Genomic DNA, 15,324 nt, shown 5'->3' on the forward strand with positions numbered 1-15,324 from the left:
TCCTGAAGCCGTGGACACAGTGATGAGAGAGGGCTGCATGTGACCTGGGGCCCTGGGAAATCAGAAACTCTTGCCGGCTTTCCTAAACACGGACAGCTGATTGTGCTGTCCCTTACAAGCACTTGTAAAAATGCCACTGACTTTGGTAGTGGCCAAAAGGGACCAAGGTATTTTGGCTTTAGTTCGCAAAACGCAAGGAGAAAGATGGTAATGTGGGAGAGGAAGAGAGTTGTGGCTGACATCATCGCGTGTCTGGCAGACTTCCTTATAAGATCGTTCCGTACTAGACACTAGGAACAGATCAAAGTTCCTCATCTACCGGACAATGGGCGACTGCAGCTGCAGCAGCAAAAGCCACCTCAGGGCCAAGCAACTGACTCAGGCAGTCTGAGCCACTGGAGTCAAATCACAGCGGGAGCTGTGGTTCTGATCGTCAGGCCCTTACGGAACAGTGGGAAAGACAGAGAAACGAACAACGACGTGAAGCGTGAGAAGTATGTGTTATGACGGGAACTATGTCCTCCCTAGGCTCCCCCAGGCAACGTCTGTCCATGACTGATCCTGTGGGATTTTGTTCATACCTCTAGTAGAGCATGTAAGATGCATGAGGATCGCCACCTGTGAGATGGTGAGCTCCTGAAGAGCAGGGCGCATGTCCTGTGTGTTCTTAGATCCCCTGCTCTTAGCATCTTCTGGAACACTACAGCGTCTCCGTATCGTGTTTGTTGAATGAATAAGCGACACTCTTATAAGTGCTGATAATGGGGCCACAGTTGGGAAGCCTGGCAAACCTGGAGCACTCAGAAATTTTGTCATGCCGTTGTAACACTCTCTGACGTGTTTTATCACACCCACTCCCTCATATTATACCCATATTTTACAAAGGGATGTAAAAGATTGTAGGAAGTGCACATGCTTTAGATGACAGAGAAATACAGCACGGGAGCAATGGCCTCTAATTTTTCACAGGGTTCTGTTCTAGGGAGTGTTTGTGATGGGGAAGTACATGCAACTTTATCTCTCCAGGAAGAATTCTGCCTCTAGAAAGAGGAACTAAAGGCCCTGAATCCAGTCTCAGGAAACTGCCTGGCCAGCTCTGCGGTGGTAAAGCCAGCTCAGGAAATGCTATGGTGGGGCTGAAAGGTAAGTTAGAGACTACTTAAACCGGTCAACTCCTGCTTAGAGGTTGTGACTCCCACTGTCTCATTACACAGAGCCAATTCCACTGTAGCCAAAACAAGTCTTCTCTTAAGACTTCCTCAAATTTTTCAGCAACCAATTCAAGTGTCGAACAATTTAGTTTCAGGTAGTGCTTCCTTCTGGGTGATCAACATTTCCTAGGAACTCAGAAAAAGATGGGTATATAAAAAGATCCAAAGGCGTTCCTGCTCTAGGTTGAGGATTGCCTGGGGCGGGGCGGGCGGACTCGGGCTGGGCCTGGGGCACCTGGACTTCTTGCCTCTCCTAACACCTCCCCACTCCCCCCAACCCCGGCCACCCACCACCAAGCTCCGACAGTTTTCATCTCTGCAGCATTCCTGCGCGCTGGCACCTACCTGACCTCATCTTAATGTTCCATTTATTTGTACATTTCTCCGTGCCCCCTCCACCCCAGCCCTGGGGGGCAGGGGCTCTGCCAGGGTTGTCCCGGGGCGCCCTCCCCGGGCTGAACACAGTAGGGGCACCTTCTGGGCAGTCCTGGGACGCCCCCCTCCCAGACCGGCACACAGTAGGGGCACCGCCTGGGCGCTCCGGGGGCGCCCTCCCAGGCCCGCACACAGTAGGGGAGCCGCCTGAGTGGTCCGGGAGCGCCCTCCCAGGCCGGCACGCAGTCGGATCTCGCCCCTCCTACCGTCCTCTTCTGAACACAGCGAGGCAGTCGGCGATTCTGCTGCGTTTGGGGCAGGTGCCCGCGCAGCGCGCACGGCTGGCTGTGTCTCCTTGGCCGGCGACACTCAGGCTCCCGCGGCGCGGAGACCCGAGCGCCGGGCGGGCGCGTCTCTCCCTGATACGGAGAGTGGAAGGCCGGGCAGGGTCGCGACGGCGCGAGGGGGCCGCTCGGAGCCGGAATTGGGGTTTTTAACTTATTCCAGCCAGAGGGGGAAAACGAGTCCGCGGAGGGCGGCGCCGGCCCTCCCAGAGCGCGGGTCCAGGTAAGCTGCACCTCCCTCGAGGTCACCAGACGCCGCGCCCCCGCGCCCCGCAGTCCCCTCCCGGGTAAGGGCGCCCGAACCCCTCCGGGACGCGCCGCTCTCGCGCGCCGCGGGGCCTGGGAACCGCGCACCGGCTGAGCCTAGAGCCCCGCGGGGCGGCGGGACGGACGGCGCCCGCGCCCAATCGCGGGGCGGGGCCGAAGGGGCCTGCAGGCGGCGGCCAATGGGGAGGCGTCAGAGCGGGGGCTGTAGCAGGTCCCCGCGGACTGCGTCTCCGAGGTGCGTGTCGGGCGAGCGGACGGGGAGCGAGGGGGGATCCACTTGGGAGCCCTCGGGTGGTGTCCGGGCACGGCCTCGGCGAGGACTGCCCGGGGTGAAGGGGCTGCCCCGGGGACGCTTCGGGGGCTGACGGCGGGGTGGGCGGCAGGGCAGGGGCGCGGGGAGGGTGTTCGGCTGGTAAATGCGCCCGCGCTCCGGAGCCCCGGAAAGAAGAGGAGCCGCCGCCGCTCGTTCTCTCAAAGTTATCGATCGGCAGAAAGGTTATTCCCGTCTTGGTGACACGAGCACTAATGAGGACCTCCTCTGGGTGCGCAGCAACTCCTCTGTGACTAACCTAAGAGCAAAGATAAAAGGCTGCCGGACGCGGTGCCCCGGCGCGCCGGGCGGGGTTACTTGCTGAACTTGCTGCGGGGTGTAGTCCCCCGGGAAGGTGTGCGCCCCCAGCGCGCGCCCTCGCCGGCGCCCGGCTCCCTCTTTGTAAGATCCGGAGCCGCGGCGAGCGCCCTTCCAACTCGGCGCGACCTCCCTTCGGGGTCCCGACGGCTCCGCCACCTCCCCGGTTCCCGTGCCTCGCTCCGTCTTCCGCTCCCGGGCCTTGCCGGGTCCCCGTATATTATTAAAGCTAGTTTGACCACGTCCTGGGAGCATCCCCACGAGCACCCACAGATTAATTGTCAACCGTGCTACAAACCCAAAGAATCAATTTCGGTTCATCATCTACCAGCGAGAGCCAATGCTTCTGGGGAAGAGAAAACAACTTGGCATTACCCCTCTGGGAGATATTTGTCATCATTAACCTGCTTCAGTTAAATTAATTCAGCCCAAGATGACTCCAGCGTGAGTATTGGAAAAATCAAGTGCATTGGTCACCGAACTGTGGTCACCAAAACATGATTTTGGTCGAAATAAAATTGTGCATGTTTTGGATTTTATGTAGATCCGAGTTGGTTTTCATAAGGATGGCCTTTTTTTTTTTTTTTAAACAAAGAGTCTTGACGATTCTCAGGTTTGTTCTCAGTAAGTTCAAAATAGTCACTAAGATTTTTCTTTTCTTTGCCTCTTTTGTCTGCAGTTTTCATTTCTAAGTGTTAACACTAGATGGCTTTCTTATGACAGGCATTTAGTAAACTGGGTTTTTGAGTTGCCTATCTGCAATCCGGGCTGCAATTTTTTTTCCAGTTTTGCAATTAGTAATGGGAGAGGAAAAAAAATCTCCAGAACTGTTGCTTTCTTTGAAATATATTACTTCTTACAAAACAAACATCTAGATTTCAGGAGGTGTACTATTATTTCTGGCATTCCTAAAGATGAATTTCAAGAGACAACTTGGTCACCATTTTTAGTCACAGATTTAAGGATGTCTGTTTCATGTTTTGATTTATTTGAGGAATACATTTGAGGAATGTATGTAGACAGCATTTTCACTTACTATGTTTACTGCTTAATTTAGTAGTTCACTGCTTGATTCAAAGACGGATAAAACAATGTTATTCATGGGCAAGTGCAGTCTTTCTTGATTTTTTGGTACATTTACAGCATTGATTCTTCCTAAGATTCCAGTGATGCAGGTAGTTGGAGTCTGTATGCATGATTCATAGGAAGGATTGTTTTAGGGGCGTCTTTATCTCTTTCTCCCCAGTTGGTACTTGGTTTTTCACAACCCCTTTTATGAGAGAAGTACAGTAGCCTGTGGTTGGCCATTTTAGCAGAAGCAGGTTCTCAGTTATATGTTTCTAGTTCTTTTTTTTTTCCTAAAACAAGACCATGGCAGCCTGTCCAAATCTTGCCTTGGTAGGAAAACTTGTTTAGAAGCTGTAGAAATATATTGGACTTATTTTATAGATGTCGTTTATTGTGTGTCTTACCCAGCTTAAAATGTGACATGTTGAATTTGTTTGTTCTAAATTAGAGTGTATTCATAAATAGCTGAAGGGGAAAAAAAAAAACTCTCTTGCAAACATCTGGGAAGTAGGAAATGAAATCAGAAACCGCTTTTATCAGTACCCACATGCTACCTATAGATGGGGTGAAATGAACTTGGGTAAGAACCAGTGTAAGCATTTGGTCTGGAAAATAAGAGCTAAATTACAGGTATGGAGGTAGAGCGTCTGGCTTTGGGGTACAGGCTGAAGATTTACCCCAGCTGATTTAAGTGTATCTTTTTCATCAGATGCTTATGTTTTTAAGTCTTAGCCTTTCTTAAAGAGCTTTAATTTTATGGAATATGATAGGGGAATTATCAGAGCACCATGATTTGGCTTTTATGATGTTTATTGTAGTTAGAGCTGTGTACTGGGGGTTTGTAAGTCGTCCATTCCCCCCCCCCCCACCTTGCTACTGGAATGGTATTTTAAAGGATTCCTTGATATCTGAGCTCACTAAACACCTGTTTGCCTCGGGATCTTTTCACCTGAGGCAAAATGAATAGTAGGTTATTCATTTTGATAGTCTATCCATTCTTGAAAGTGAGGAAATATTAGTGAGCTATCTTGAAAGGGCAACTGTCTGGTAATTGAAACTGGTTTGAAAGTGTTTATGTTTGGTCATCAAAGCTAATTTAAAAGGGGTTGTGTTTACCGCCTACTTTGCAAAGAACTAAGTGTTTGAGTGGATCCTGCCCCCATTCGAATCCCAGCCATAATTGGTAAATGCAGGGTGTTTTGGTGGTGTTTTGTTTTGTTTTTGAGATTGAGGAAGGCAGGGAGTCATTGCATGTATGATCTACTTGTCTTGGCGGTTTAGGATTATATATCCTTTCAAAGACATGCTGAATTTGAAGAAAATTTAGACTGTTGTTGTTAACTGAAAAGCAAAGCAGTTTTTTTTTTTCTGTTTTGAACTTGAATGAAATATGACGTACTGTTCTAAAGAATACAAGGAACCATGTTCCAGATTTTTCTACTCCTATGAATGTATCTAATTCCCTTGCAGGGTAATAGAATATGGAGAACATTAGGCGGGAGGGACAGGAACAGCTTAGTTTCCTGCCTCTACTGCCTGGCGCAAATGAGTTTGGATGAAGTATTTCTGTGATCCCATTCAGCACCAACATTTTAGATTTCTTTCACATTTAAAATAAAGGTATTCGAGTAGCGGACATGACTGATGGTGATAGCTGATATTTTTTCATGATTTTGTATTTTCTTTCATTGCCTTATCGTGTGTTTGTATATGGGCATTGGTTTAAAGAACTTGGTTTACCTTGGAATCTGATTCAGGAATTGCTTTTCTTTTCCAATCACATTTAGCTGTGAGCCCTCAAAGGAGAGAGAACAATACAACAGGACTTTAAATGCTTCATAACTTCAGAGCTAAATTATTTTGGCCCTTCCTGGACTTGATTCATGAACTTTGGTTCCCAAGAGTGGTTGAAGTGAGCCGGATCTGACCCACGGTAGAGGTTCTGTGACTTGAGAAATTTCATATTTAGTGTAACCCAATTCCGTGATACTCCTCCCCCCCCCCCCCCCCGCGGNCCCCCCCGGTATGGCCAAGTTGGGCGATAAGAAAGAAGGAAAGAGGCAGTAAGTTGAGTCTAGGTGTTCTAGCATCTTTGTACTACAAAGGTCCTTAAGGTTACCCCTTCCTTGCTGTATTGTTGCTGTATTTTTTTGTGTTCATCCACCTGTAAAATTAAAAAAACAGAAACAAAAGGAGATTTTAGGGATTGTCATATTGGTCAGTATGTGGTGCTGCCATGCAAATATTGAAAATTAAGGGTAGCAGTTACTATCAGTTTTCAGTGCATTTCATCAAGATATATTGATACATATCCTCCCCCCCAAAAAGGAAGAAAGAATATGCACGCCTTCAGACAGGAAGGTTCTTCCCCACCAGAAGGGATATTTTTTGAAATTATCCCACATGTGCATATATACCCTCCCATACATGGATGCTTTTTCCTTTTGCACTGCCCAGTGATAACGTCACTGAGGACCAGGGTTTGGAAGGTGCAGTCCAGCCCAGCTAGCCTTTCTGTGATGCTTGGATCTCTTTATATGCTCCATGAGTGGTCTTCCAGCAATACCTGCACATGGCCTGCAAGGGGTGGAGAGCGCCACCCTTCGAATGTTTTAAGACTCTTAGAAGCTGCTTTTTACCTGTAGCATTGAAATCTAATTCTACCTGTTGGTTTGCTTTCTACTCCCTTGGTGGCCTGTAGAACCTATCTTTCTAGAGGCACATTTCAGTCACTCACTGAGCAACACCTGTCAGAGTTGGACCCAGAACTGAAGTCCTCCCACTCAGCTTGACCTGTTCAGAGTAGGAGTGCCCTTCCTTCCGCTTTGCATGTCCTGCTTGCACGGATGGAGTCCAAGTGCGCGTTCACTTTTTTGGTGGCCAGGCTCCTCAGACTCCGTGAGTTTTCCTGTTCGCTGAAACCCCTGAGTCCTTAATCATATATGACCATTAGCCATGTCTTGCCTTCCTGTACAAATGTCATTGCAAGACCTATCATGTATTGTGCTTTGTTTTGCTTTATTTTAGCGGGTGCTACCCCTGGCACTTCTTGGAATTTGGCTCTGTTATTTAGCGTCTTTGTCTGCTCTCCGAAAGAAATGCTGTGTGCAGAGTGCATCAGACTGGTCTCGAACATCTCCATCTAAGTTCCCTGATGAAATTGTTAAACTGGCTCAGCTATGAGTCGTGTCTCTAGGAAGCTTCCAGGTTTATAAGGAGTCGCTCTCGGTTCGAGTTAGGTTACTAATGCACCTAATTTCTTACCTACTGGCCCCCGTCTCTCTGCCTTTTCCACGCAGATGTCCTGGGAGAGCATATCAAACGTCCTTTGCTGCTTCTCCTGCCCACATTACCCTAAGACAGGAATGAGTTCAATTTTAGTGTGTCCCTAGTAATTAGAACCACCCTCTGCATGGCTGGTGATTAAGAAATATTCGCTTAATGACTGACTGACTGAATGACTTAGAAAATAGGGCCCCACTGTGACCTCTGACCCCTGGAGGTCTTAGGCACTAAAAAGATTGTGGGAAAGATCAGAATGTTTTTGGACTTCCCACACTTCTTTTGCAGCTGGGTAGTATTTTATTTTGTCTTACTTTCAGGTAGTGGAGAAGAGAACCATGATCATTTCCCATTTTCCCGGTGTTTTGATTATCAATTGGTAGATACTTTTCCCTTCCCATCTCCCCGAGTCTATTTAGTCCTGAGGGGCTTCTTGAGCTCTGACCATTGGATTACTCTATATTTTTCACTTTCGCATATTTGCTAAATCTGGAAGAAGCTTCCAGTTAGTGGAGCTGTTCAAGCAATCAGAGTCATCCAAAGCAGGCTGTTTGGTTGTGCGCTCAGTTACTCATGAGTAAAAAAATCTAGGTAGAGAGCCAATGTTAAAAATTGTTACTGTGGGAAGTCAGAACTCTTGGATAAATAAAAAATTATGTATGCTGAGATGAACTATTTGTGTAGACTTAAAAAAGCATTTCTGATGGCAGTGCTCAGGGCATAGTAGTAGCCTGGTTGGTGAGCACGATGAGTGCTTTCCCAGTCTTTCCGGGGGCTTGATAATGCATTTGGTTCCTGGTTGAACGGTGGGCATTCACGTGGTTCAGGAATAGCTCTGGGATATGGTCTCCTTTCTACTGAAGTTTCTAATAGTAATTTTATGAATTACAATTTTCATTTTTTCATAAAGGACAAAAGCTGTTGTTGAGTGTTTAATACCTCAATCCAAAGAACAGGGTTCTTTGTAGTAGTTTTCTTACATTTTTTTCAACGTGCATACCCCTTCTGTACAAAATCACTTATTTAAATCAATGTCTGTACATGTATGTCTCTGCATATATAATGTCTGTGTATGTGTGTTTGTGCATATGTGTATGTACACATGTATGCGTGTAAACGTACCATCTAAGATATGGACATTATAAAACATAAAAATATACATTTGAAGAAGGGTGGTATTAAAAATAAATAGAAGTGGAGTATTTCCTTTTGCATTACAAGGGCTCTTTTGTTACCCTTCGAAATGTGTGGCCCCAGTCTGGAGACCCTTGCTCTACCACCCTCTCGGATTGGAGTTCACGACCCTTTGGAAGCAGTTTCTCAGGGGCCTGTCAGTGTCTTGCAAGGGAAGTTTAAGACCCTATCCTTATGGGGCCCTCTGTTTACTGTATTTGTTCCTTTTCTGAAGACCTTCTTTTCTTTTCTTTCTTTCTTTCTTTTTTTTTTTTTTTTACTTTGGGCTGTTCTCTTCCAGAATTGCTTATGGGTTACTTAATTAGAGGTTTCATTTGGGGAGGGGGGAGGGGATAACGTATTGGGGAAGACTGTTCTCTTTGGACTGTTTCTGATTGAACTCAGCTGTTGAAGAAGCATCCTACTGTCACCAGCCCCATGATCAGGACAGAGGGACATAACTAACCATTTACTCATCTGGAAACTTTTTTTTTTTAAAGATTTTATTTATTTATTTGACAGAGAGAGAGAGACAGTGAGAGAGGGAACACAAGCAGGGGGAGTGGGAGAGGAAGAAGCAGGCCTCCTGCTGAGCAGGGAGCCTGATTCGGGGCTCGATCCCAGGACCCTGGGATCATGACCTGAGCCAAAGGCAGATGGTTAATGCCTGAGCCACCAGGCGCCCCCGGAAACTTCTGAGAAGTAAGAACAATTTTTTTAAGTAGGCTCCACACCCAGTGTGGAGCCCAATGCGGGTCTTGAACTCATGGCCCTGAGATCGAGACCTGAGCTGAGATCAAGAGTCGGTTGCTTAACCGACTGAGCCTCCCAGGCGCCCCTGAAGAGTAAGAGTGTATTTGAAAGTACAGATTAATTGGATAGTTCTGCCTGTGTGTATCATTGGCTAGAACTGTAGCACGCACCAGCCCCTCCTGCAAGGGAGTTAGGGAGCTTAGCCACCCAGCCTTCACAGAGCCTCTGGCGCTGCAGCTGCCCCGCTGAACTAGCCCTTCCCACCTCACCCGCCCTCCTTTGTACTTTCTGCTCCCCTGTACTCTGCTTGGCCTTAATCTGAAGCACTTGCGATTGCCTGACGTTATATTGTGTGTGTGTGTGTGTGTATTTTTTCAGATAGGCTCCACGCCCAGTGTGGGGCTTCAGCCCACAGCCCTGAGTTCAAGAGTCACATGCTGTACAGCCTCAGCCAGCCGGGCGCCCCCAGTATTGTAGTTTCATTGTTACATGCTTGTCTTCTGTCTCACCTCAATAGGACACAAGAGCTGCAAGGCAGGGCCATTTCTGGTTCACTCCTGTCTTGCTGTACTTCCATGGGTTTTACCACACCATAGGCTCTTAGCAAAGAAATGTTTGTTAAAGGAATGATGGAGAGCCGTGGGTTTAAACATGAACCAGGTGTGTATCTTGGCTTTTGTTGAGCTAAGTGGTGTTGCCTCAAAAGTTCTGATTATTTCTTCCGTAAATGGTCTATCTAAAACAACCTTATATACTTCATTTTAAATCTATTCCAGGGCATTTGGGATGACCCGTGATTGGACTTTGATACCAAACTAGTGGAAGTGGAGAAATAGTTCCTGAAGGGAGTAAGAACAGAGGTCTATCTGTTCCATGAGGACCTTGGTAGCCCCGTTCAGAGGGCATGGTTTGGGATCCAGGGCGCCCTAGGGATGGCCTTCTCTTCATGAGAGAGCGTGTGGTCTGCACCTTTCTCAGGTTTCAGAGTCTCAAGTGCACAGCCCTGTTGGAATCCGATGAGGCGGCAGTTCACCTAAAAACCCTGGTCTGGGCCCATTGCTAAAGGTGACTGGAGAGAGACGATTTCTGGATTGTGTGGAGTCACCTGGAGCCTTTCACCTGTCAGTCCATTAGCCACGATCGTCTCTAGAGGAGACAGTGATTTTGGAAACCTTGTCAGGAGTACACTGTATACCTCTTGTTGACTTCGCGCTTTTGAGGATTGCAAAGTACGTGAGAGTTACTTATGCCTTAAGTATCATAGGTGCTCAGTAAGCATAAAAGTCTCTCATCCTGAATATCCTGATACAGTGGTAATTCCCACAGTCCAGGAATACAGAAGGCTGTCATTCTAACTCCTGCCTTTGTAAATCTGGGTGGTGATGTGCTGTGAGGAGATCTGGGGCACAACTGAGAGACTCAGCTGAATAGGAGTTAAATCACCTCATTGACCAACCGATTTTGCTTACTTGAGGGTCACTGGAAGTCATTTGCTGGGAATCATGCATCTCTTTTCCTATTTAAAAACTTCCATGTGATAGTAAGGGTGAGTGAAGGAGACCAATGTTTTTGACTTAGGAACTGAATGAAGAATTGGGGAGGAGTATTTTTCAAAATAAAACCAAAATAGCGATTGTGCTGGAGCTTTCATTGTATCCTCTCACATACTTACCAAGAACCTTGTAAACTGATAGGATGACCCCCTTTTACTGACGTAAAAACTAAGGCTTAAGGAGAGAACACATGCTTTTCCAAGTCTTTTTAGTCTTCGACTTTAAACCTGGTCTCTTTGCTCCAATGACAGGGCCTTTTCCTCTCTTCCCAGCTTCCTTGTGAGGTCTGGTTGGTTTCCGTAGATCATGGAAGGAGTGAATGCAAGGAGAGAGGAAGTAAAGAACATGCATGCTCAGGAGAATGGTGGAATCCAACCAGCTGTCCCTGAAAGGGGGAGAATGGTGGCCCAGGGTTGTGCTGACGAGTCTGACAAGTGCCCTGTTCTATCAGCCAGTGGATCGTCTGTTATTAATTAGAAATGTTGTAGTTTGTGGTGGGGTAGCCCATTCAATCTGGTTATCTGTCCTTTATTGGGAAGTGAGTGGAACATTTCTTGAGCTCCTGCGTCTTTGCCAAGATTAAAAGAAGTATAAGAGGAAAACAATTTTTGTTTTGCATTTATACTTTGCCAGATTTGCATAATCTTTGTGTGAGCCAGTTGAATGTGAATCCCTAAATAAATTTCAGGCATTTAAATATTTAAAAGGATTCATCCACAGCACTTTACTCACCCAAAGAATAAGTGCTTACAACAAAGAGAAGAACCCTCTTGCAGATGTAGCCCATACAGACTTTGTTCACCTTGTCATTGAATGATAAAACATTAATAGTGAAGCTAGAATTGGAACATTCGCTGAAACGCTCAGCTGGCTCTCTTCCAAAATATTGTTTCCCTGGTAGAGAAAGCCGGATGGTTTGTTTAAAGCTGGCAGCTTTCCAGCCCCAAGGGCTCTGACGCAATCACTGCAGTCACTACTTTGCTCCGACTGCTAATTTTAGGGCAGTGAAATCTGGGTGATGTCTGATGACTGCTGTCGCCGTGCGTCTGGTGGCGTGGAGCTTTCCAAACCCATCCTCCGAGCCTGGCATCGCGGGCCAGGCTCGGCTCTGTCTCCGAAATGAGCTGTGGAGCAGAGGCGATGCTGGGCTGGCACCGGATATGAGGAGTGCTGGGGAGCAGGGCCCTCGCGGGGCTGCAGGAGACACCGCCTCGAATCTCACTATTTTCTTTGTCACTCTGTCAACAAATCCGTCTCCTAGTACACTTGGCCGTGGGAGGTGTTGAGGATGGAGGCAAGTGTAAATAGAGGCTCCCGCCTTCCCGGGGCAGCCCGATGACAACATTCTCATGTTTTCCTTGCTCTGTCTGCAAGCACTGGCTGGTTTAGCACTGAGCTGCTGCTGCCTTCCCCTTTTCTGGGAAAGGGAAAACCGAGGAGCCAGATGATGATTTTTGGAAAGCCACTTCGGAGCACTGTGTGGAAGAGCCCCAGACTAGAATTTTCTGGCTGTTGCAGGAGATGGAGGTGGGGTGAGGCCGGCTTCTGTGGCCATGTCCACCCCACTGAGCTTCCTGGACAGTGAGTATAATCCCATTTGGAAATAAGGACGTGAGCCACACAACCTCCAGGGCTGTTTAAACGCTGGCCTTCGACGATTTCCCAGGTAGCAGGAGGCGCCTGAGGTGTGAGACCCAGGAGCACCGGGGCCTCGCACGTCATCCCCTCCTGGGCCCCAGGTGAGCGGCTGGCCCGGCCAGCAAATTCACTGACTCGCTGCATTTCCGGCCTCAGAGGGGCCCTTCCAGTTGTCCTCGAATCTGACTTCCTCCTGTGAGCGATTCAGACGTTTAAGAGACTGCGTTCACGGCTAGGCCCTGTGGTGTAAGGCAGCGGGCTGGGGGTTCTGGCCTTGCTGCTGGCCCCGTGTCAGGTAGCTGAGGAAAGTGCCCCTGGAGGAGACCCTGGGATGGACGGGCACTGTGGCTTTTTCACCTGAAGGCTCCGTGGGCTGCCCAGAGTGTGGAGGGTTTTGCTTAGTCAGGAGAACACTCGAGAAGGCAGGACCCGAGTTACGCTTTGGGACATGGTTAGGATTTGAATTCTCCATGAGGGGCCCTTGTACGCAGTGATACTCGTGGCTCTGCAGGGACCAGCAAATGCAACTAGAACCCTGTCACATGGTTGTTCATTGGACCCCGGTGTTGTCCACAGCTCACTGTGCCTCAAAAGAAACTCACCTCCTTGCCTGGTTTAGGCTTTGCAACTCCAAAGGGGATTTTGACGATAAAGCAACATCAAGGAGAAGTGATGGACAGTATATTTGACATGGTGGTTAACTTGTCTGTCGTGTAAGATAGTCAGTCTGATTTTACCTCCATTGGAATTTGTTAAAGGTCATGGAGTGTCATAAACCTGCAGGAAAAAATAGAGAAAGTACATGATGTGCTTTTTTTTTTTTTAAAAAAAATTGAGGTGTAATAGATAATATTGTATTAGTTTCAGGTGTACAGCATAGCAGTTGACATTTCTGTGTGTTGTGAAATGATCGCCACAATAAGTCCATGTACAGCATTGGTTTTTTGTGTGTGGTGAGAACTTTGAAGATCTGGTCTTAGCAACTTTCAAGCATACTAACAGTATTATTTGCTGTAACGCCAAGGTGTCCATTACATCCCCAGGACTTATTTTGTTTCTAACTGGAAGTTTGTGCCTTTGATCATGGTGTTTTGGTATAAAATTACTGACTCTGTTTCAGTGGTTTGTCCAGAAAATATACACAGAGTATTACGGTTTCAAGTCAAGATCTCGTGTTTTAAGACTTTAAGAATTTGTAACTTTTGGTAATTGAGTTACCAAAGTGATTTATTTGAAAATTATTCTGAGTAATCAAAATTTTAAACCGAGGCAGCAGGCCGGGATGCGTGGCTGTGGACAGTGAGCAGTTACCTGAGGGAGCACTCACCCTGGGGAGCACTCATCCCCCACTGGGGTCTCTCTGGGTTGTGTGGTAAGTTGCTGCCCATGCTCTGTTGCTTGAGCTCACCTTCACTATTTTTTTTAAAGATTTTATTTATTTATTTGTCAGAGAGGGAGAGAGGGAGGGACAGAGAGAGAGCGCAAGCAGGGGGAGAAGCAGGCAGAAGGAGAGGGAGAAGCAGGCTCCCTGCTGAACAAGGAGCCCAATGCAGGACTCGATCCCAGGACCCTGGGATCATGACCTGAGCCGAAGGCAGACACCTAGCCGACTGAGCCACCCAGGCGTCCCTCACCTTCACTTTTAAGTACTGTGGAGTTATAGTAAGTGCTGGGTAAGACTTGCGTTCTTCTTTAAACTCTAAAATGAGATTTCAACATCATCACCAAGTACTTGCCCTCAGATTTTTATCATACAGATTTACAAACATACAGATGAGTTGTAAAAGTATGTAGTAGAGCGGGCACCCTATATTCATCACCTAGGCTGTATATAGTGCTAGCGTTTTACCATATTTGCTGTATGCATTCTATCCATCAGTCCATTTTTGGGGGATGCGTTTTAAAATAAGTGGCACACATCAGTATACTTCTGCTAAACACATCAGCATACATATCATAAATGACTTTAAAACTTTTGATTTCTTTTTTGAGGTAAAATTTATAAAATGAAATTCATACTTTTTAAGTGTATCACTATGAGTGTCGATAAACACGTACACCCATTTATCTCATACATCCGTTAGGATCCACCGACCAACCCAGAAGGTTCTTTCCTGCTCCTTCCCCATCAACTTACTTCCCCCTCCCTGCCAACCCCCATCCTGGGCAACACTGTTCCAACTTTTTTTTTTTATTTGCCATAGGTAAGTTTTGCCTGTGTCTGAACTTCATATAAATGGAATCGTGCAGTATATACTCTTTTGTGCAAGGTTTCTTTCACTTGGCGTAATGTCTTCCTACTTTGTCATATGCTTTAAATATACTACAGGCCAGGCTGGCTTTAGCTTTGCCTTGGTCATGGGCCCTTTCGAAAGGTCATATTGTCAAGTGATTTTAGGAGCAATTTCTTTCAGGTATTTTTATATCTTTCTTAAATCCCATCTTCCCCTTTGTGAACAGGGATGTGATTTTTATACTTAATTTGGCCACTTTCTAACTGGGTCTCTTCTTATATCCTACCCATATGTTCGGGAAATCAGGCGCATCTTTGATCAGTTTGGAGACACTTGCCGCAGGGTGGGCTCAGGCTGGTGGGAAGCTTTCAGCTGAGCCTTCTTGCTTCTGAAGAGTTGGAGCGACACATGGACCATTTGCTTGTGTGTGCCACTTGGAAAATTTTAGGTAAAAGGAAATCCATGTATTTATTTTTGCAAAGTCTGTTCTTACCTTTGTGGTTAACTTGTAAGAGAGGTTTGACATAAGGAAGATTTTGTAAGGCATCTCTTAGGGATAATTTCTAGTTCAAATGCAGTAAATTATTAAAGCTAAAATTTCCTGAGTTCAGTTTTATGACACTACATGGTGGAGACTAACCAATGAAACCTAAAAAATTAGGAGATTTTTAAAATCACTATGGTGAGGAGATACTGGCTAGTAAAATAAAATACTAGCTGACTTAAAAAAGGAAAAGGATAGATTTAATTAATTACACCTTTTGCTATGCCCGCTGTTCCTGAAGCTCCAAGTTGCTG

At 46.7% G+C, this 15,324-nt stretch overlaps 1 protein-coding gene across 9 annotated transcripts in view; it reads left to right on the plus strand.

The window, feature by feature from the left end:
• Positions 1-1,901: 1,901 nt before the first annotated feature.
• Positions 1,902-15,324, plus strand: part of SIPA1L2 (signal induced proliferation associated 1 like 2) — a 240,798-nt gene continuing 227,375 nt past the window's right edge. For 6 of the 9 annotated variants that reach the window (XM_011222166.3, XM_011222167.3, XM_034662512.1 and 3 more), the window contains exon 1: positions 2,394-2,432. The gene's annotated coding sequence lies outside the window, so the exon portion shown is untranslated. Of the gene's footprint in view, positions 2,154-2,393; positions 2,433-2,531; positions 3,270-15,324 lie in introns of those variants that run through there. The other 3 variants (XM_034662508.1, XM_034662510.1, XM_019797353.2) reach the window with 2 other exon arrangements.

Source organism: Ailuropoda melanoleuca, chromosome 6 (genome assembly GCF_002007445.2).
Source record: "Ailuropoda melanoleuca isolate Jingjing chromosome 6, ASM200744v2, whole genome shotgun sequence".
Classification (NCBI taxonomy): domain Eukaryota; kingdom Metazoa; phylum Chordata; class Mammalia; order Carnivora; family Ursidae; genus Ailuropoda; species Ailuropoda melanoleuca.